This window comes from Mixophyes fleayi, chromosome 6 (genome assembly GCF_038048845.1).
Source record: "Mixophyes fleayi isolate aMixFle1 chromosome 6, aMixFle1.hap1, whole genome shotgun sequence".
Taxonomy (NCBI): domain Eukaryota; kingdom Metazoa; phylum Chordata; class Amphibia; order Anura; family Limnodynastidae; genus Mixophyes; species Mixophyes fleayi.
This window is the reverse complement of record NC_134407.1, coordinates 130,872,309-130,896,220: the sequence shown is the minus strand read 5'-3', so window position 1 is coordinate 130,896,220 and position 23,912 is coordinate 130,872,309. Positions and strand designations below refer to the sequence as shown.

General features: G+C 39.8%; 1 protein-coding gene across 1 annotated transcript in view; it reads right to left on the bottom strand.

Annotated features, from left to right (window-relative positions):
• SULF2 (sulfatase 2) overlaps positions 1-23,912 on the bottom strand; it is a 298,832-nt gene that overhangs the window by 232,250 nt on the left and 42,670 nt on the right. The window contains exon 2 of the mRNA XM_075176428.1: positions 21,482-21,516. The gene's annotated coding sequence lies outside the window, so the exon portion shown is untranslated. The remainder of the gene's footprint in view (positions 1-21,481; positions 21,517-23,912) is intronic.

Here is a 23,912-nt window from a genome sequence, read left to right as displayed (position 1 = left end):
AATAACATCTGTAATTAGTCTATAATTGCAATAACTAGAACACTAACTCAGTAAGCTCACTTACATGCCAGAACTGCAGATTAAAGGATCCCTTCAGGGTGATCTCACACGGGAACATAATTAAGTATTTGACACACATGCGTCCTATGTTGCAGGGATGTTTGCATAAATGACAATAATTTAGATATAAAGACAGAGGAGTTAATTAGATGTGGTTGAGTTGTTGTGCTGTTTATGCAGAATCTCTTATCACTTTTTAAAGAATTTACAGAAAAGACTGAGGCACACCAGATATTGTGCCCGGCTTTCATGGAGCGACACCTCACCAGGAGAAGGTTGATTAAGAAAAAAATCCCCACTACTGCAAAAAGTTACTGGCTACAAGGACATATAAATATCCATCCAGTAAAAAGACCTTTTAAACTTGCGGACATCCCACATCTGAGTTGCTGCGGCTCATTTTAGAATTTGCCTGTCAGCCATTAAGATGTGGTAACTATTACTTAAATTATGCAGATGCATTCTTATGAAGTTTTATGCTGCTCAATTTGCTCTGTCATACTGCTATGACTAATATTCTAGATTATAATTATACAGTTACACACACATCTGTCAGTCAAAAACAAAAGATTGTGTACACAACCAGTCGCATACCATAAATCATAACTATAATTGAACATACATAAAGCCAAAGAGTCCTTGGGAAATGCTATGGTCTCCCAAGTCCTTTATGATAAAGTTAAATTGGTGGAAAGGTATATTTAGTCAAATCTCTAATGGATCAATAGATAGTAATAGTCCTTGTGTAACATCGGTGCTTATTCATATTTCTGTTATGCTTCCACATATATATCCAGGCTTGGTCTTCTAAATCTGCAGTCACATTGTACTGTGTTATCAAAATGGATTCACAGCAGTACACAGAAGACCAGGAGCACCAAGAAGCTGCTAGCACCAGTTATGATAATAGTAATCCATCTACGTCATCTGCTAAAGCCTATGTTAAAGTGCATAGTGTTTTTAAGTCAGGGAAACAAAAATGTAAAAAAAACACCTTTTACCTTGGTCAAGAAAAAAAGACCTGTAATCCAGGCAAAGTTATCTGCAGAAAAAAATGCCAACATGCCATTCTACACATGCAGTGGCAAGGAAAGAATGAGGTCTTCATCAGTTATGACCAAGCAACACCTTGCCATTCAGACTCCAAAAGTGGTGTCCAAATACTTTTACGTGTAAAAGCAGAGCTTGAAGAAAACAGTAAGGCATTAGGGGAAAATGTATGTTCTGATTCAGAATCAAATACCTGAGGAGAGTCTGTCCACGAGTGCTATGTGTAATCCTGACCTGTCTGATAGTGTACCCATAAAGAAGGCCCCTTTCAACATTTTTGCAGATGTGTGCATGAACAGCCCAAGTGTAGCCAGTGATACACAAATTGAGGATGCCACTTTGAAATTACAACAGGATGAGGAGATGTTTGTGTAGCTGACGAGGGAGCTAATGAGGATGCTGATGAGGATGATGTTGTTTGTGTAAGTCCTGCACCAGTGGAAGCAGTTCTTGCACCTGATAAGAAGAAGGCTATTGTCATGCCTGGGCATAAGACCAAAAAATCCACCTCTTATGTGTGGAATTATTTTTACCCAAATCCTGACAACAGTTGTCTAGCCATTTGTAAAGCCACAGTCAGTAAAGGTAGGGACTTTATCCATCTAGGAACCTCATCCATGTTATACTATTTGAAGCGAGTTCATGGCAAGCTATTGGGAAAATTGGAATCTAAGCTAAAAAAAATAACAACAAGCAGTCCATCATCAGCTATGTCACTTCTCTCAGCTAGATCCCGACACCTGCAACCTACACCCCGAATACTGTCCTCATCAATATCCTCAGTAGCGATCAGAGTTAGTCCTGCATCCAAGCTGCTAAGGCTAGATGACTCCTCTACTATCATGGACTCCTCAGAAGAATTCTTAAGTGTGAATCTTCATCCCAGAAGCAGACCAAGAAAATACTACTAGTAGTTTACAACAATTGACTGTTAAACAATCCTTTGCAAGAGGAAGCAAGTATGAAAGCTGTCACCCAGTCGCAAAGCGGATCACAGAGGCCATGGTGACTATGCTAGTATTAGATCTGCGTCCAATATCCACTATTAATGCAGCTGGTTTTAGACCAGGGTTGTCCAACATGCGGCCCGTGGGCCGCATGCAGCCCAGCACGCCTGTAAATGTGGCCCAGAAGGAGTTTTGGTTGTGGCAAGGGGGCAGCACTGTTAATGGAAAAAAAAAATCCTGCAAAAAAAAGAAAAGAAAATACTTACCTTGCAGTCACACGGTCACGTCAGCTGGTACTCCGACTCCCTCCCTTGTCTCCTCCTCCGTGCGGTGCTCGCAGTTAATGTCGGGCGTGATGTCATCACGCCCAACATCCATTGCGGAGCGCAGTACAGAGGAGACACCCGCGCGAGAAGAACAATCAGCAGCACAGAATTGGAGAAAAGAAAAGAAGAGGACAGGAGAACAAGCCGATTAAAAGGTAAATTAAGGGGGATTTTTTTTATTATTTCAAGGGACGCTGACCAGTGAATAAAAGTCACTTGGTCCTGGAGCATCATGGACCTTATCTCCCTGCTACATACTTCTACTTTTAATACTAATGGGGCATTATATATTATTCTCTTTGGCCCATTATAAGTTGTTATCCTTTAACTAACATAGTGGTGTAATTAGCAAAACAGGTCACAATTTGGGGTCACAGTGGTGTATATGTCAGGTACCGCAAGCCTGGTCAGGGCACCCTGATATACAATGCCTAGCTTAAATGCACTTTATTGATATTGCATCAAAACAATACAAAAAGTGATTATAGTATAACAACTAGACAGGATTTTTTGAACAGGGCGATTGAAAGGTAAGTATAGGGGGATTTGAAAAAAAAGTGATATATATATATATATATATATATCACTTTTTTTCTCATATAACTATGTTTTCTATGGTTTTTTGGATGATCAGCTATCGTTATTGTTATTGCAGCCCAAACCAACTTGTCGTCTTCCAATGTGGCCCAGGGAAGCTAAAAGGTTGGACACCCCTGTTTTAGACAATTACTCGAGGTCTTGTGTCCCCGTTACCAAATTCCATCACAACACCATTTTACTAGAAAAGCTATTCCTTACCTCTATCAGAAGGTTCGTAAAAATGTAATTATTGGGCTACAAAATGCAATTCTACCCACTGTACACTTAACCACAGATATGTGTATAAGCGGAACTAGGCAAACTAAAGATTATATGACTATGCAAGCCCACTGGGTTTGTGATTCGCCTTCACCAGCAGGAACAGCAGCAGCATGTACCCAAGTACGTCACATTTTTCTGAGGCAGGCTACTCTGTGTATCACCGGCTTCACTAAGAGGCACACAGTTGACAATCTGTTACAAAAACTAAGGGATGTCATTCAAACATGTCTAATCCCACTTGGACTCTCTTAAGGATATGTCATTTCTTATAACGCCACCAATATTGTAAGGGCAGTACAGCTGGGTGAATTCCATCACATTCCCTGTTTTGCTCACACAATAAACTTGGTGGTGCGGAGCTTTTTAAAAAATGACATTGACGTGCAGGAGATGCTATCTTTGGCCGGTAAAATATCTCAACATTTCTGGCATTCGGCAACAGCATGTAGAAGATTGCAACAGCTACAAGAGCAATTTAATTTGCTCTGCCACCAACTGAAGCAAGAGGTGGGACAAGGTGGAATTTCACCCTGTATATGTTTCTGCGAATGGAGGAACAGCGAAAAGCCATCCACGCTTACTCCACAAGCCATGACATTGTGAAAGGAGGGAGGATGTATTTTACTCAAGTGCAGTGGAGAATAATTTCCATGTTGTGCAAGGTGCTGAAACCATTCAAAGTAGTCACCTGTGAAGTAAGTTCAGACATTGTTAGCTTGAGTCAAGTGATTCCCCTAATTAGACTTCTGGAAAAGCAGCTAGAGAAATTGAAGAGAAGATTAAACAAAGCAATTACGCTTAGTATGTCGGACTTGTAGATCAAGTACTTTATTCGCTTCACTAGGATGCAACAGTTATCAAAATCTTGAAATCGGATCACTACATTTTGGCGACTGTGCTTGATCCTTGGTTTAAGAACAATGTCTTCTCTTTGTTTCCAACTGACCCTGATCTGAAGAGATTTGGGTCAAGGAGCTTCTGGTGAGCAAGATGACAGCTCAAGTATTACGTAACAGGACGGCGTCTCCTCCTTCAGTTTCTCACTCAACTGCTGCTAGGAAAAAACTTAGCTTTCACAAGAGACCCTGGGATGATGCAGATGACTCAGCACAACATTTTGACATCTGGGGGTAAATGTATCAAAGTCCTCTTTTTTCATCTCGCGGGAGATCAGCGACTGTGCATGTAAAATTTAAAGCGGCGCTGGCTTGTAAAGGCAAACTTGCCTTTACAAGCCATCGCCACTTTAGACTCCCGCGAGATGAAAAAAACAGACTTTGATACATTTACCCCCTGGTCTGGTTTAAAAGAAATAAACAATGTGACACCTCTGCCGTAACTCCACTTGATCCTACTATCAACATCCAAAAGGAAGGTGGAGGATTATTTTGAATTTTTTTGAACGGTATAAAGACAACAGTTTTATTAACAAAGAACAACGTTGCTTGCAGAAGTAATCTAAGCATGGATGTCTAAATAGACGTGTATACATATTATCACATGGCAGGCCCTAGCACATCTAAGAAACATTCCCACACGGCAGTGTCAGTAAAGAATAGTGGTGCAAGATGGAATTGTCCTTGGATCATGAAATCAGTTATGGTTCATTTGATCGCTCCACCCGTTCCTTGGATAACTGTGCTAATTCTACAGCTACTACATGGCGACGAGCGCTGACCCCCCCCCCCCCCCCCTACCGGGATGCGTGCTTTTATCAGACCCAGACCAATCCAGGGTGCCAGACAATGCACTAAAAAGCCATTGTAATTCACAGCAAAAAGCAAGTTCATCACTGAGCTTCGAATCAGCCCCAATTCACAAAAAATTATAATATAGTTAAGTACTTTTGACGTAAAGTGCAGATTACAAACACTTTGTGCAAAAATCTGGATTCAAAACCAAAACCAAAGCAGCAAGGGCGGTTTTGCCAAAACCAAAACCAAAACACAAAGTTAATCCAGATCCAAAACCACAACCAAAACCAGAACACGTGAATAAAGTCAACCAATGTGTGGACAGGGCTCTCGCCCCTTCAAATGCACTTACTGAAAGCCCTACGGCTGTGCACTTGTAAGTCATCAATTTTATCTACCTTCTTTTAGGCTCTTCTTATAACCTCACGCATCATAGATATTAATACATAAAAAGACAGAAAGAACACACCAACATCTGGCATAATACCTTAAAGGTAATTTTTTATAAAACAAGAAATAAAAACATATATTCTTAGCAGTGAGAGCAACTACAAATTGCAAACAGAAATCTCCTATTGAAGATGGCAAGTTCACTCTTACCAGAATGATATGGAGAAGTCAGCATATAAGATGTTAAAAGTCCCGAGTTACAGATAGCTGACTTCCTTCATCAAGCGGTATGGAACAATTTGTACACGATCCGCTCCTAACAAACACGTTTCGACCCGAACTCCTGAGTCTTTATCAAGGTAATGACTGATACATGCCTCCAGCATTGGCTATGCCAATCTGAGCATACCGTTACTATAGTAACATTCATAGTATGCAAACAGAAATCCAATATTGAAGACTTGTTGTCAGGCGCCGTTTCCGCACTGACACTTGGTGCAGGAGACGGGCGCCTGCACCTTCTCAGCAACCACGTCCTGTTGCCTAGCAGCGGGACACTATGTCTGCTTATCTGTCGGCAGCAAGCATGTCTGACCGCCAAAATCTCCCTAACCCAATCAGGATGCACCTTAGGGTATATAAAGCAGCCTCTGACACATGTCTAGTGCCAGAGTATTGGTTCACTCCTGCTCCAGCGTTTCCTGAACTTCTGATCCAGTATGTTATTCGGTTCTGACTCAGCTTCCTGTGACTACTCTCCTGCATTTCGCTTTGGTACCTCGCTGCCCGGCTGATTTGACTATTTGGTTTGACCTGACTTCTCTCTGGATCCTCCCTGTGTACTGCACCGCTCGGTTGGCTCTGACCTGGATTGCCTGCCTACGCCTGTCTACTCCTGTCGCTACACCGGTGACTGTCTTGGAGAACCGCGACCTGCGTACCCTCTGCAGCTAAGCCCAAACCCACTTGCGGGGGTCCCTGGTGAATACCAGGGGTACGTTAGACTCCGCGCCTCCCTGTTCAGTTGCGCCAATACCGGTTAGTGGCCACCTCTGCAATTCCGTGACACTTGTTAAGTAAACATCCACATTCAAGCACCCAAGTGCATGATTCATATGATTGTGCATATTGATCTATATTAGTGTAGTGAAGTGAAAGTGAAGTTGAAATGTGTGTTTCATCCTATATACTACACATATATTTTTTTCTATTTTTTTCATGTGATTATCAGAATGGATATATATGTGGAAGAATAACAGAAATATGAATAAGCACTGATGTTACACAAGGACTATTACTATCTATTGATTCATGGAGATTTGACTAAATATATCTTTCCACCAATTGAACTTTATCCTAAAAGGACTTGGAGACGATAACATTTCCCAAGGACTCTTTGGATTTATGTATGTTCAATCATATTTATGATATGCACCTGGTTGTGTACACAATTTTTTGTTTTTGATATCTGTTTTAGAACTTTTTGTACATTACGGCAGCAGTCCATAGGGAGCGCTAAGACAAAGTATTTTTTCTATTTTGTTTATTAACTCTCATTTCCACATCTGTCAGTCACACACACACACGTCAGTCAGTTACACACACATCAGTCAGGTACATACACTTTGCTGTCTTTCTTCTCTCCCTCGAATCCCCTTCCTAGTACCCCTGCACCCGTGCTGTCCCCACCACTGGAACGATCTCCCTCATTTTATCAGGCTATCCCTTATCCTGTATTGCTTCAAACAGTCATTGAAAACCCACCTATTTAGAAAACCCTACCAGCTCTCAACTTAACCATTTGACAGTGTAGTATTCCTCAATCTCTTTCATCCTCCATCTCTCCTACTCAGTTCCCCTTACATTAGCTCACCCCCATGTGTTTGTCTGCCCCCTTTCCCTTTAGATTGTAAGCTCTAGTGAGCAGGGCCCTCTTTCCTTCTGTTCTCATTACCTATAACATTTGCTCACCAGTTACACTGCACACCTCCTCCTTGCGATCTCTGCCCATTGACTCCACTCCTCCATTGTCATTGCACCTCTTCCAGTAGCTCTAAACCTGTTACTTATGCTAAGGTCTCAGTGTCACGGCACTGAATATACCCCTTGCACCCCTGTAGCTGTGTTGAGAGTTGTAATGTTATTTGTTTACTGTAATGTTTACTGTAGTACTGTTATACCAGGTACTGCCCTCTGTACGACGCTGTGGACCTCATGTGACACGCTATAAATAAAGGTTAATATTAACAATAATAATTATAAAGTTGTGTTTAGTACACTAACATCCAATGATTATGTATGTCTTTTCCTTTACTGTATTACTGTACATAATTGTATATTTTAATATGTTGTTGAAGTTTGTCAAGTTCTTACCATAAAGAACCAAAGACAAAGAGGTCTGACCAAAATGTTGCATCCCTGCTTAAAGTTTTCCCTCTTTGGTGAAAACTAAACTTAATTTTGCAGCCTCTTTTACACACTTAAACACTACTACTGCTGCTGCTCATGCTTGGAATCTTCTAATCTAATCTTGCCTGGTCTGCTTGAAATTGCGATACATTCGGAGTCTCAAACGATTTGCTTTACCTAAGTTGCTCTGAATTCCATGACTGTGTATCAGGCTTGGACAAATTTACATCAGGGACCAGTATTTTTTAATTACGAATTTGTGAGCCACGCAAACACTGTTTGGCTTGGAGCGACACAGGTTTCGCACCAGATGTAACAATGACAAGCAAACGATAGCTGTAAATGTATTAGACAGCAGGCATGACCAGCATAACAGACACTGCATGTAGCATGAAAGTAAAGTGACAAAACAAGTACACCAGCCTGTGATCTGATTAAAGGACTTGTGCCCCCCCCCTCCCTCCCACCAATACAAAAAGATTGTACAACAGCCAGTACCTCCACCCTCAAAAATGCTTACTAAGCAAGGACCCTTGCTCAATGCTCCACAACTATCTGGAATTATTAACATTAGGGGGTATATTTACTAAACTGCGGGTTTGAAAAAGTGGGGATGTTGCCTATAGCAACCAATCAGATTCTAGCTGTCATTCTGTAGAATGTACTAAATAAATGATAATTAGAATATGATTGGTTGCTATAGGCAACATCCCCACTTTTTCAAACCAGCAGTTTAGTAAATCTAGCCGTAGGTCTTGAATTCTAGTTCTCCTCAAGTATTGCTGAGCGCTAGTATGGTTACTTTTTATGAAGTGGAGGAAGTTCCTGGCAAGGGAAGCTCTAATGCCATTAATAGTATTAGAATTTAGCAATCAGAGTTTCTTTGTAAGAGCTATATGCAAAGACTGCTTATAATGGATCCAGCTATGTTTATTGAGAATGGGGGTGCTATTCGGAGTCTGTCTCCGGTACCGGACAAGGAGTGGATCACAGAGTTGGGGAATTTTCTCCCGTCACCAGGGTGCAATTTTTAGGAATTAATCCAGCCCTGATGTTTATGTCAATTTTGTTGGCTACCAAGCTTTAAAGAGAGAAAGTAAGTGATTTAATCATCAAATAGATATATTTAGTTTTAACGAAATGACCAATCAAAAATATATAGAATTATAGTATTATTACACGCTACATATACACAACCACCTCTTCCCTTACACAGTGTGGGCCAGTCTTAATTCCATGATCACCATCATTTAAAATTATATAATTGTCACATAGTACAGATCTATAGTCTCCAGTTTTCAGGAAAAGTAACTTTTGTATACTGCCACCTAGAGAACCTTTTCTGGATTCAAAAATCATGCTTTATTAATTGTGAAGGAAATCTAACTATAAGTGATAAATACATTAGGACCATGCCATGCTAGGATGTGTAGCACTCCTATATATTTATCAACCTACTGTTACGGAATGTTTTAAGCTGAAGGTCACTTGCAGGTATTAATACTGCTACACAGGGAGGCGCGGAGTCTAACACACCACAGGTCTTCACCAGGGACCCCCGCAAGGGAGTTTGGGTTTCGCCGCAAGTGGCGTGTAACTCGCGGCCCTCCAGGAAAGCTATCAGGTAAGTGAGTTGTGGACAATCATAGTCGTACAAGCAGGAGTCGTAACCGTGCGGGAAAACGAGGAACCAGGGAGTAGATAAAGCGAAGTCAGAAGGCCAGGGGTCAAAACCAGGAAGCACAAAACAGACCAGAGGGGAATCTAAAGCAAAGTCAGGACAAGCCGATTTGGTACACAGGGAGTCAGTCAGGATGCAGACCACAGAATAACTGGAACATAGGGATACCTTGTCACTCTGACACCCTAATAGTGCCAGAGTCTCCCTGATACAGTGGTAGGTGTGTTATCATTGGTGGACAGGGAAGCCGGGGAGCGCGTCCCATTGCCGTAGCAACAGCCGTGCATGCGCCCAGGGGAGAAAGTGTCTTGTTGCCTAGCAACGGGGCGCACCGGAAATGGAGAGCGGCGTCTGTCCCTGGCAAGAGAGGAGAAGCAGGGATGGCGCCTGAAATCTACACAGATTGATTAGGTAGTTAAGTATTCCTGGAAATTATTTTCAAATGTTGGCAACCGTCTTACTATTTAGCTGTCAATTCAACAACAACCAAACTACACCCTCAAGTTAAGTCCACCATTTCAAATGGAGGCAACCCATGGCTCTACAGATGTGGTAGAACTGCAACTCCCATCATAAGAGGCTGGCAGGGCATGGTCTGTATAAACAAGAGAACATATTCCAGGAAAAGCTGTATAGATGTGGAATGGCAGAGTAGAAGCTGTGCTATATGCAGACCAGCCATCAATGACTCAAAAAGCAGATGTGATCCCATGTGGGGAAGTGATCGTTGTCTGTATCATTTCCAAATGATGTTTTGACATCTCGCATGACAGATATGAAAAATGAATTGCAAAAGAATGCAAGTCTGTGTCTGTGTGGTAGCCTTGGGTGTTAGCTACACTAGCACAACCACATGGTGTAATTAGGATAATTGTTACCTAGACAGATAGATATGGATCTGTGTGCTGGGAATGCTCCTGAGGCATCAACAATCGAGACAGTAAAATGCGTTCAAATCACTGCAACGCTCAGTTCCCAATGACTTCACTAATCACTTCTGTACAGGTGTTGTATGAGCAACCATGTGCTACCTCCAAACATGAAACTTCCTCTATGAATACAGGTAAATTTCACCAGTATCATTTGATATGAGCAAATTGGCCTGACATTGTCATATGTGTGGTCTTAAACCAAGACCAGTGCCCAATAATGATCTGATGAAAATGACCCATGTTGACCTGCAAGTCTGATCATCTGCCAGCCATACTTACAAACCCCATATTATCCAGCAGAATGGAACAGTTTTAACCAGTATTGTGCAGGACAGACAGTTATATCTTCAAGCAGATAAAAATTACACATAAGATCACTAATAATATAGCCTTATCTTGATTAATTGTAGTATGCAAATTAGGGATTAACCATGTTTTGAAGTTCTGCAGAATGTTTGTTAAAATGTTCATTACTTTGTCAAATTCTAAATTATGGATTTGGCTCCTTCCTGGTAATTTACCTAAACTCAGGCCACACTACTGGCTATACTACAGTATTTGAATCCACCAACCTGTTACCTAGGAGACAGAAACCTTTCATCGCATTCTTCCCCCTCTATAGTGATGAAATAAAGGGATATAAGCCACCGCCATAGACCAAAATAAACAGATGCCAGCTATGACTATATGGATACAAACCACATTGCCTTCTATTTAATCCTTAAGACATAAATAGCTGATATCAGAGTTGACCTGAGCAGTGCTCTGCTCTCTCCACCATTGCCCCAAATGCTACTTTAACACTGTCTAGAGAGTAGAGCAATGCCCAGAGCAATGCCCCACACCTTTGAATTGAGTGATATGAATTGAAATAAATTACAGAGGCGGTCACTGTGGCATTTTATTTATAGCATATATAATAACCTTATGTCTTCTTTGTGATAGGTATTCGCCCATGTTGCAGAAAGACAGGACTGCAAATATCGAGCAAATGCCCACTGCCCAGGGGAATATCTTGCATGATATTAGATGTTGTGTTAAAGTAGGTGGAGAACTGGTCTATAAGTGCAATAGAAGATGGTTGAAGACAACAAAACACTTGGGGAAAGAAACTTGACTGTTCAAGGGCCACACAACAAGATACATAAAGCAGAATCATAGGGTCATAAGTTACACAACCTAATATTACAACCTTAATCCCTCCCCTTAGTAATATTACTTATAACGATTAACCTTTGTGTACTGGGGAATAAAATCTAAGTATTGCAAACTATTGTAAAAATAAAATGGAATAATGAATAAAACCAGTAAAAAACAAAAAACTACAGCCGCATATAGGAAAAACATACCATTTGTATGTATCCTTTATCACTATTTTGTTTACATGTTCCAAATGGACATACAGTAATGTTAGAGAGTTTCCGACACAGAAATTTAATGTTGGATCATTCGGATCAATAACTGAATGAAAAAAAATATCCTTTTCTGTGTTACTTGATTTATTGGATTCTCTTTATTTATTTTATGACTTAGATGAAGATCTTATCACATTTTAGGTCACACTGATGCAGAAATTCATAACATTCTAAATGGTTCACAGAGTTTCTAGCACGACTGTACCTCATACTGTTATGTTTATTTAATGATTAGGAGTATTGACGGCTTGTCCAATAAAACATGGTCAATGGAGATAATACCGCCACACGGATAGCTTTTGTCAGCCAATATATGCCTGGCTCAGGAATGGGTTTCAAAGTACATCATACTTGCCAACTCACCCGGAATTCACTGCCCACTTCCTAGTGAAGTGGGCAGAATTAGGGCCAAAATGCAGCGATTCTCCGGGAATCGCAGCATTTGGCCCTGCCCCCTGCTGTAAAATGACGCGTTTTGTGTCATTACATCACAGGGGCGGGTCCAAAATTACGTGATTTTGGAGCCCCGCCCCCCGTACTCCCACCTGCCCCAGGGAGGCTCCTGTACACCAACTCCAGAAAGTTGGTAAGTATGAAGTACATTTGTTTAATTCAAAAAGATTTTTTCTAATAAATCGTGTGGGGGAGGGGAGTATTAATTTTTAAAAACAAATCTGTAAAACATAATGTTTATTTTGTGTCTTCCTCAGAAAAAGCAATTTGTGTTAGTACATACAGTTAAGTAACAAACATCAGAGCATAACTGCGTGCATCAAAAGCCATGGGAGGAAGAGAAACTATACAGTATTTTAGTTAAATTAAGCAGAAGTTGCAGTTTCAATGTAGTTCTCTTTTAGGGATGTAATTACGGCTGAGCATTTTGTGCTTACGTATGTGGGAATGTATGGGCAGATCCGTCAATGTCAGTGAGATATTGTTGTTCTGAGATCCACAGAGAAGGTCAAAGTCTTCAAATTAACATATCACAGAACCCCACAGATACATTACTCCATTCTACAATGTCCTTTTCTGAGACTGTTAATATTTTATGTTGCACAAAGAATTTTAAATGAAAAGAATTTATTGCAAAAAAGCTACGCAAGCAGTAAAAGTACACTGTACTATACACATGTCTATATTAGTGTGAGTGTGAGACACGTTCCATCATGCCACATTTATGAGGGGTTCAGTACACAGGGAAATGATATCTGTCTTTGAATTATTCAAGTTTTATCCTCCGTAGGTAGAGACAGGTGGGAGGATATAAACACAATTATTATGTGACTCACCTCAGAATGTATTTATTTCAATACATATAACTATTCAATTGTGCCTAAGCTGCTGTTAGTGTGAGCTCTGGTGCACGTGGAATACAAGTGTGCTCTATACATAGAAGGAAAGAGTCATTCTGGACACTATTACATCAAGTCCAAACATCTTGAATGCACAGCACCAATAACCAACTTTGGAAAGACCTTGTGCATGAGTAAATATATTTTTAATTCAACTATCTGCTCATAACAAACACAAACTATGAGGTGCTCTAATCCTATTTCAAAGCTTTTCAATATAAAATGTATCTAATAAATTTATAAAGAAATTTACTTTAAAATGTGTGCTTTTTGTACATTTGGTGACAGTGCTGATGTAACCAGCACATAAACAACCCATTTAAAATTCTACCACTGATCTTGTTGTCTTTTTAAATCTGATGTACATCAACTAGTATATGTGGTTTTCATTGTCCACCTTTCCTATTGTCTTTCTATGATGCACCATTCAAAATTAGAGGACAAAAAAATCGTGCGAGTGACATGTCGGATTGCCTTATTGTGTTCTCATTCTTCAACCCCTGTTCTGTGGATCCCCTAGTATGCCTCACCGAATCGTTAGGCTGATTTCATATACCAATGTACAGGTACTCCTCACTTAATGACCTACCCATTTATCGTCCACTCAGATTTACGACCGGCACCCTGCCACTCATCTACAGGGGAAATTAGTGCGCTAATGACCTCTGCCCTTGCGACGGGACGTAGCCACACCAATACTACCCGCGTAGTGCGGGAAGCAAACCACACTAACAGAATACTTCTTGAAACCTACACCTAGGACCTCCACTCATACACCTACAGGTCCTTAGATATCCTTGCCATGATCTCTCTGGATCCTCTTTGTTATAACTGTTGCTGTTTGTCCAGCTTTACTGTACATATGTTTATTTTCTGTTATGCAGAGTTATGCAAAGTAAAGCACACTTATCAAAATAGTTTTCTTTAGTTCATTTCTTTATTCAGAATCAATAAAAATAATTACAATACATGTAGGTGTATATTACAGTACTGTACTCACTTAGCGACCAATTGGCTTAACGACCTAGTCGTAGGAACGAAACTAGGTCGTTAAGTGAGACGTACCTGTAGTTATTATCAGTACAGTTGTTTATCAGAAATTGGCACATATATCACCAAGCCAAAACAAAGGATAGCAGCATCTGCACATCTGTGTTGTCATCAGCCACCCAGGAAACAAGAGGCTCTGTGTGAGTCGTTTGTTCACCCAGTCCACCACACAACTGGATTTGTCTAAATTGGCTTCTGGTCGTTTTTGTCGTTTAATAACCACCTCGTGTGTGCAAGCCTTGCTGTTTTCTCATCTCCCCTCTGTGTGTTGTCAGTAGGATAGATAAGCATATCCATTTTCCCCACACGTTATTAAAACTAAAACAAAGTGCGTTCTCAAAGCTTCCCTACAGCGCAGAGTACTTCATAAGATTGCTAAAGCTTGTGAATGCTACAGTCATGCAGGCTTTAAGAACACGTTTCGAACACCTGATTCAACACCTGTGTGTATGAGCCCTAAATGGCTCTATTTAGAATTTCACATTTTTCTTTAAAAATATTGTATCTTGGCAATGGATATGTTTATGGCGTTTATACATTTTTGATCAGTTGCAATGTGTGTGTATATATATATATATATATATATATATATATAGTGCTACATCTTGTCTATCCTACAATTCAACATTCAAAGCCAAGTGACACTCCATCCTGTGCAACTTACCGCTGCAGCAAGCAACATCTCGCTGCTGAAAATATATAAAGCACTTATCAGACACCCAAATCAACAGATGATGAGGGCCAGGGGCTGGCTGGGCTGGGAGGCATAGATATGACCCCCATGCCGGTCCCATAGTGGGTCACTTTGAGCTGGGTCACTGGACTACATGCATTTAATTTTCCTTTAAAATGTTCCTAATAGGCTGTTGAGCCAACTCTCCTCCCCCCGGGATAAAGATCATCAGCCCTCCTCTGATAAAGGCTATAAAAGGAATAAAATGATTGCCTCAGCCCTTAAGAAAGTACATAAAAACCCTAAAAAGCTAATTAAATTAGCAACCACTGAGCTACAACAGGTTCAAACATAGACCTATTGAAAACGAATACTGTCCGTTTGCCTGCCCTCTGCATTAAAGATATTCTTTGGTCTACAATAATGCTATAGTTTTTAACTTCACTGCTATGAGGTCTTGCAATATGACCACAGCCATCTTTGCAACTACTTCCTCAATACTCAGTCTATCGCCTCCATTTCTGCATTTACAGAATGTTCCAGGCTGGTTGAACATAAAGGAAGGTGACAGTCGGAGCGTAGCAACATGGATCAGCACAGCATCCTGGGGATGAAGTGCAATAGATTACAGAGAGCTCAGAGCCTTTCGAGCTCAGAGACAGTTATCCTTTATCACCCTCCTATATCTAATCAGGAATGCAGAGCTGGGACCTATTCTTCCTGCAGCCAAGTATCCAGGGAGAAGCAGCATGTCAGACCCACAAAATGATCTAATTCCCCTTTCTCTTTGATGGCAAACAAGTCTCTTCTTCTCCCACTCTGACAAATTAGACTCCTTTCTTCATACTGCGAAGGTCTCGACAAGCTCTTGACAACACAGCGAGAAGCTGACCACATGAATCATTCACAGCACAGAGGCGCTCGTACTGGAGCAGCTGCGAATAATTTAGCCCTAATCTGATACTTAACGCAGCTTCAGCCGCTGAGAGCGAATACTGAATCCTCTCCAACCCGACAGAACTTGTCTGCGTTTAAAAGCAAAAAAATAAATTGCAAGGTCAATGGAAATTGAGAATGTAAATTAGTTCCATGTAAACTACAAGATTTGCATGTTGATTGCAACATTGACATGTAAATTAGAAGTCACATAAAGGGTCTGTGAATCTTGCATTGTTCTACATCACTGAATATGTTTCAATAAGTGGATTGGAGGGAATCAGTAATTTGGCTTTTTAGAAGATAACTGAAGTTCTTATATAGATTAGATGTTAAAATACAAATATAAATAAAATAATGAAGACCAGTTATGGAAAATAAAGACATATGATGGATATGAAATAAAAACAACGGTGAAATAGTTATTTTCTGGAGAAGGCACTTTCTGAATCAACAATCCTGTGCCTTTATTATTTTGGAATTAGATTCTTCATTTGGACTTTGGGGATAATAGAATTAAGTGAATCATACAGATATAATATTGAGTCTCAGCACTATCAATGACATAAGCATTATCATTGCAGCTGGACAATGAGCATATACCGACAGGAACAAGAGGACATCCATAGGATAACGAGAGAAAGTATGTGCACTCCCAAAAAAGAATCCTCAATTCAACTTGTTAAGGTGGCAATCTATCAAACAACCCTGAGAAAAAAAAAAAGTGCTATTATTTAACATGAACCAACAGGTGTGAAATGTCCTAGCACTAAAAAACTGCATCCTCAGCCTCATTATCTCCTAAAGAGCACCAACACAGCTGATGATGAGCAAATCAGCGCACAGTATTTTAAAAGAAGAGAAGGGTAAGAAAATTGGCCTACCTTGGTCTTAATGGGGGCCTGTAAACTCTGGCTTTCTATTGTTATGAACAGGCTATTATTATTATTATTATTATTATTATTATTATTATTAATAATATAATATCTATCTATCTAAATCTATTACAGACACACAGACACACACACACACAAACACACACACACGCACACACACACACACACACACACACACACACACACAGCACTATTTGAATAGCCTGCACTTGACAAATATATCATGCCATGATCCATACTGCTGATGTTTTTGCTGATTTGAAGTTGGGTAGCCTACAAAACAAAGTAAAAGGATTTTGTTGAGTACTTCCTTTTAATGCAGTTATTAGTCCTCGGTAAGCCAATAGTGGAAGATCCTTGGTAAGCAAATAGTGGTAGATACTATAGCATAGCACAAGAAGATGCTATTTCTGACTCCATTCTTACTGAAGTAAAAGAAATGCAAATTGCTCTTCTCTCACAAATGGGGTTATAGTGAAGGGGACGAGGTCTGCCAATTAAGTTGTGGTGTTTACAAACTCATTTCGGTCTACAGATATGTATTGCCTGACTGTAACATGTAAGGCAGACACACCTGGGGCTCTTCAACTTTTGTGGAACTATATTCAGGGCATGCTGCGATTGTAGGGTTCCACAGTTGCCTACCTCTAAAATAAAGAACTGAGAATTGTCAGGTCAGTAACCAAATAAAACATTCCATCTCTTGGCATATCTACACCCATCACACATTCTATTTCATGTCACATATCTTCTAGATACTGCTGTGAATAATCAGACACCGTCTCTTTCATCTCATGAAAAGTACCAATATATTCAAGATCCCTCATGTTCAATTACATAAAGATAAATATGTATTAGGTTTACATTTGCCTGATTTGTGCGACCAGGTCTTATAAGTGTGGGGTTGAGGGTGTTCAGTTTCAGATGGGATAATCCCCTTCTATACATAACAAAAATAGCACAGAGCAGTCAAGCACCCTGTGACCATACAAAGATAAAAATGTCCTACGACATCTTTATTAACTATCGTCAAGGGATATTTTATAAAACAGGTGTGATGATACCATAAAAGTTCAGTTATAAGGAAGCATTCTGTACTCGTATAACATAGCCATTTACTAACCGATCCACACGGCCAGTGACAGAAACAAAGAGAAAACATGGTCTTGTACACTAGTTGACTGTTTGTTCATGTAATAATCCATGCTGTTCCCCACCATTAGGATGTCTAGATGTTTAAAGATATTGTACAACAGTTCCAGCTGAGTATCACGGGGGTACTACATTTATAAAATGTTACATAATCATCTGGGAACTGTTTAATTGGGCTGATATTTAATAAATTACAGCTCTTTCAAGAAAGCAGTTTGAATGTTCCCACTAATATTAAATGCAGATATAAGCGTAATGAGGCTCAACATGCAATATGTCCATATTTTTTAATGATCACTTATTGTAAATATCGAAGGGTGGGCAAAATAATATAGATCTTAAGGGCCAGTGAGTCAAATCTGGGAGACAGTAGGCTCTTCTAAATAACCATCAATAGAGACGACTCCAAAATGTTACTTGCCAGCAAGAATTGTGGGCACATAATAGGCTAATGAATCCCAACAGCAAGTAGGGGGCCACATGAATTTACTCAGCCAATAAAACCAGCCACTGCCCAGCTCCTTATCAACAACCAGCAGTATAACAGTCTCTGGCCCAATGCTTCTCAACTCTCAGATCCTGTTCTACATGTTCTGCAATCCAATCTAGCTAACTGATTAATTAACTGATTAATTTCTGATCCCAATAACTGACGTGAAAACAATAACAGACACTGACAAAATATTCGGCAAAGTCTGATCTTGTTAACCTTAACACATAAAGTGGGTTCTCTTATTTTCAGGATACATTACAGATCATTGCTTTGTATCACGTAACTTAATAACAAGGTTAATTCAAATACATATATTGTTTCATGTCTCGCCATCTCTCTACTCACTCTTATTTTATTTCTTTTTTGATGTGCTTGTTGACATGAACTTGTGGTTTATGTAAATGACAACTGTTTCTTACTTTGTAAAAGATTGAACATCTTCAATAATATTTATTTTACAAAACTGCCCAACCGCCATGTTAGTTATGTGCACGATGATGAGTGTGACCTCACAATGACATAAACATTCAAAAACAATTAAGTTCTAAAAGGGTGGTGTAGTGTGGTGTTTAATAGCACAATGTTATATGGGCCTCATTTACAACAGTAAGATGATGGCCTTTGCAGAGCAGCAGAGCATACAACAGCTGCTGGAAGGAGTTGGGTGAAATGACAACATTCCTTACATAAAGCTGGCACACCTATACCCCTAGGGCCTGAATCATAAAAGAAAATATTTTGCATAAAATCGCACTGCGCATGCCCAGATTCAGACCATACACCAATGAATGCAGCAACATTATATGAATCTTCGAGCACAAAGAACCCTTACTACAGCCTACGATTTCAAGGGTGTGAACGTAAGCACATGGTCAATCAATGTACAGTAAGAGCGTCTCAAGCTCAAGTGCACACAGCAGTGTCCAATTCTTGCACCAGCTACTGGTCTGGTGTAAGTGCCGATTACTAGTGATGATGGTTGTGCGTGCATACCAGAACATGTGTTTGCAATCAGGAGCAACTGTAAAAAGGCATTTTGTGTACAGTAGACATCCATAACATTCTAGTAAATTATTATTTTATTTTTTTATGTTTCGTTATATTATTAACGGGTGACATTAATAGAATAGTTTTTGGGGGGGTTATTCTGTGCGTTCTTTTGGGACTTGATATTCCTCATATGTATTGGACGTAACCTGCAATGTATTGTCGGTCAGGGCAGAGCACACAAAGACCAGTGTTCATCAACAGATGTAACTTTACATCTGCTCCTTGTTGAATAAGGACATATTTTTTAAATAACGTGCATTGCGTTTTGTGATTGGATGGACGGCCTATGACACCCTGTCTGTTGTGTTGCTGGGGACCGGTTGGGCTTGCCTCGCCACCGTCCCATTTTCTTTATCCCAAATGTGCCCTCTACCTGCAGTAGGAGGTGCTTTTGCTGCTGCCACCACTAGACTCCTCTGTGGCATCCAGAACCGCATCCTTCTGGTTAACTCTCGCTGCTAGTGTACCACTTTGCTTTCAGTTCAGGGTTGCTGTGGATGGCTCCTCTTGGCCTATCACACTGGCCAGAGCTGCAGGGTAGCGGGCAGAGTATTGTTACTGGAATGGTGGGTCTCAACCTCAGAACAGCCGCATAATGGATTAGATTGGTCTAATCTGTGGTCACAGGAATTACAGCAGGTAAGTAGACCTCAAAGCAGGTTCCATAAGCAGTTGATGTTTATTAGTTCAGGAAGTCCAGTTTGAGGTACTACTGATATCCAGAAGTAAAGATGGTATAAAACACTTCAGTGTAAAACTGGGATCTTTAAATACAATTTTAGACACTAGCTTGGCAGGGGGTAATCTGGCCTCCTGTCCCTTTAACCAATCCAGACTGATTCATGCAACCTGCACATAAATCTGACTGAAGCGGTTTAACACCTTTTCACATTGCTACTGGTGGTGCCACTACGCCTGAGGCTTGCCATTTAATGTTTATCATCAGGATATAACATTTCTATAATCTCCCTTTGACCGCAATTTAATTTGCAAAACTCACAATCATCTGTTATCACTTGCCTAGAGAATCTACCAGCAAGTATAATTACCCCCTCCTTGATATACTCAGGACACATCCAGTGTACTTCAAAAATTAAGTCTACTGTTGACAAACCTTACAAAAACCAAGCAGACAAACAAAAACACCACTAAAAAAAATCAATAAAAGAATGGATATGCAATAAATGTATTATTTGCTGACATTTACTGAGTTTAGTTTCTGTAGACAATGCCTGAAATATATGGACACCTTAATTGTATGGCACAAATGTATATGTTACGTGACAATTTAGAGGAGGACTGGGTTCTAACAACGTGGTTGCTTACTAATTGTCTCATGTTTATCCCCCTATATCAATATAATTAAACGCAAGTTAAGAAATAATAAAAATACATGCTAATACTATTTAATTGCCTGCCAAAATGCATTTACTTTAAATGCTGATCACATGATTGATTATATATCATTATTATTTCACCTACATAACAACTACAAAAGAAAGTCAAATTATGTAAGGATGATTTGTAGAATTTAGACACTTTCTTAAGGTAATTAAACCTGATTTTCTTTGCATTTCATTACAAACTTGATATGCTCATTACTACAGCATTCTAACATAATTTAATGAGAAACATCGATTATTTAAATATAATAACAAAAAAGTGCAAAGAGAACAGAGTGAAAAACTAAAGCAAGATCTTTCAGAAAACCAGACATGTTGCACGACAGCAGCAAAAAGAAAAAAAAAAAAGATTTGTATTTTTTTTCTTCATTTTAAAAGAATTAATTCAGCGTTTGAGGCTTTAAAAAACATGTTATTAAAATGAGATTTGAGTGCAGTAAGCTGTGCACAGTTGTCTCTGGAGTGTGAAATTACTGACTGGAGGAAGATTTCACAGAGGCTTAATCTCGGAGAGATACTGTAGCAGAGGGATTTCAAACGCCGGCCACTTTACCAAACCCTGCTGCCTGGCAAGCGGCTGCAGTCACTCGGCCACTGATAATTACAAGTGTCTCAAGTGTTTGTGCATATGTACAGAGAAGATATCGACCTTAAATCTAGACTAGTTATGCAACTCCACAGGGAAAAGGCATTGCAAAAATATGTACTTACCTCCAACTTCACAGCTGACATCAGGGATCTCCCAGCTGCAAAATAAGAGATGACCAAGGTCAGTAACACTGCTGAATGATTGGAGGACAGTATAGAGTTTATAGAGTGTGAATGTGACAATATCATAATAAAGTAGAGATACAGCATTTCCTGGAGCACATATACTGAACAGGTCACACCAGGGATTGTAGGTGAAATTAAATTGTAGTTGAACAATCAATAAACTCTACTCACCAGTAAGGTATATTTCCCTTTACACTGCTACCAGCATTAACAGCATACATGCCAACTCTCCCGGAAAGTCCGGGAGACTCCCGAGATTCGGGTAAGTCTATCGGGCTCCTGGGCAAGCTGGCATTTCTCCCGCATCCCAATCTCACCGAGAATCGCGTCATTTGACGCGATTCTCTGTGAATCACGCCATTTTGGAAGGCGGGAGGGGGCAGGACGAGGCCAAACGTGGCATTTTGGCCCCGCCCCCGCGGCGTAAATTACGGTTTCGTGGGGGGCGGCGCCAAGATGACGCGATTGGCCTCGCCCCGCCCCCTCCCGCCCTCCAGTCACGCCCCCTCTCCCGGAAACAAGTTTCCGGGAGTTGGTAAGTATGATTAACAGTTTACCCCAATAAGAGCAGAACAAGTGGGGCGAGGGCGAATAATTTTTTGGATTGTACATGTCCTCCTGCAACCATTACTAAATACATTGCTTCTCCTTTCCACCTGCAGTTTGTGCTCTTCAGTCATATCTGTATATACGCAGGTAGCATATAGCTGGGGAAAAACATCAAACAACACTGCTTGATCATACAAAGACATGGTTGTAAAAAAAGTCTGTCTATATCAACCGACCAGACACAAACCCTTGGGTGAAACAGCTTTGTGTAATAAAGATAATAATAATGACACAGAGAGGACAATAAAGAATGGGTGATACAATGTGGGCAGACAATAATATATTAAAAATGATGAATAAAATATGTGTAAAGGCTGCTGCAGTTGTAACAATAATGAGGTACCAGTGTACATTGGTTTTCTTTCTAGGGTTAACAGACGCATAGAATGATACCAGTCACCACCATTGTTCTGATCACTTGATAGAGAGAATCCCGTTACTTTGCTGAACAAAGACCCCTTGGGTGGGAATCGGATGAAGACCACCACAGCAGGTCTCTCTAATCATAACAGACCATGACAGCACAATCAGGATTATCAGTGGGAAACTGCCAACACCAAACTCCAAATCCTTATTCTGAAATTAATCAGCTTAGAGGAGAAATCTTCCCTAATTGTCTGCTGTCCCTTTAAATTGCCCCTGGATAACGTTAACATTTTCTGCATTATCTAAATATGTCCTTATTCATAGGATTGGTGTTTTTCCCCTTAGAGGTCACATTCACTGAATAATGTAAACAGATCACTGAAAATCATGCATAACTAAAAAAGACTGCAATACAATGAGATAACATTTGTTTTAATCTATCCAAACAGTAAAGTATATGCCATCTTTTGGTAAGTGGATCACACACCATGATTACAGCAAAAGTAAGAGAAATCAGACACAATCAACAGTGGTCATATACAGAGGTGTAGGGGGGATGGGCAGTTGCCCCCCCATGATTTCTGTTGGGTGGGTAAAGACTGTGTTTTGTCCCCCAATGAACTTCTAAATAAAAAGCCTTCATGCTACTTTCTGAAGTCATGATATCTGTTTAAACTTGTGAAACTTTTTTAAAGTATAGATTGTCTTAGTATAACTACCAAATGATCTTTAATATAGATTGCCTTAGTATAGAGTTAATACAGATTGATTGATTTGTTTATTTAAAAAGTGTTCCGTTCATAAACATTTAATGTATTGATGAACCTGTATTGATGAACAACTATTCACTTTACGTTTACCCTGAATTTCGTTCGTTGTGTCCAGTAACAAACATGAGATAAAGCAATTTCAATTTATAGCACATACTATAACCAGTGAGGCAATGACTATAGATTTAAAAATACATCCAATTAAATGAGATTGTGCGATCAATGAAATCATAATAAAAACTATGATAATAATAATAATAATAATAATAATATTTAATAACGTATAAATAAATACATTTTTTAGAGTAAAGAAAACAATAAAACTGGGGTTGGCCAACCCCTGAAACAATGACAAAACTTAACATAGGATTGGGAGTCTTTGTATATCTACAATCATTGTTACAACTTTTGTAAAACAAGATACCAAACGCAAGAAAAAAAGGGCTCCTAGCCTTATAGTAGTCTTGGCCTTTTGCCCCCCACATGAAAATTTTCATTCCTATGCCCCTGGTCATATAAACAAAAGCAGAAACCATGAACCCAATCACTTCCTAAACAGTACATAAGAAAATACGGCAGTGTCTTAAAACGCTATCAATGCTCGGATCATGAACTAAACTGAG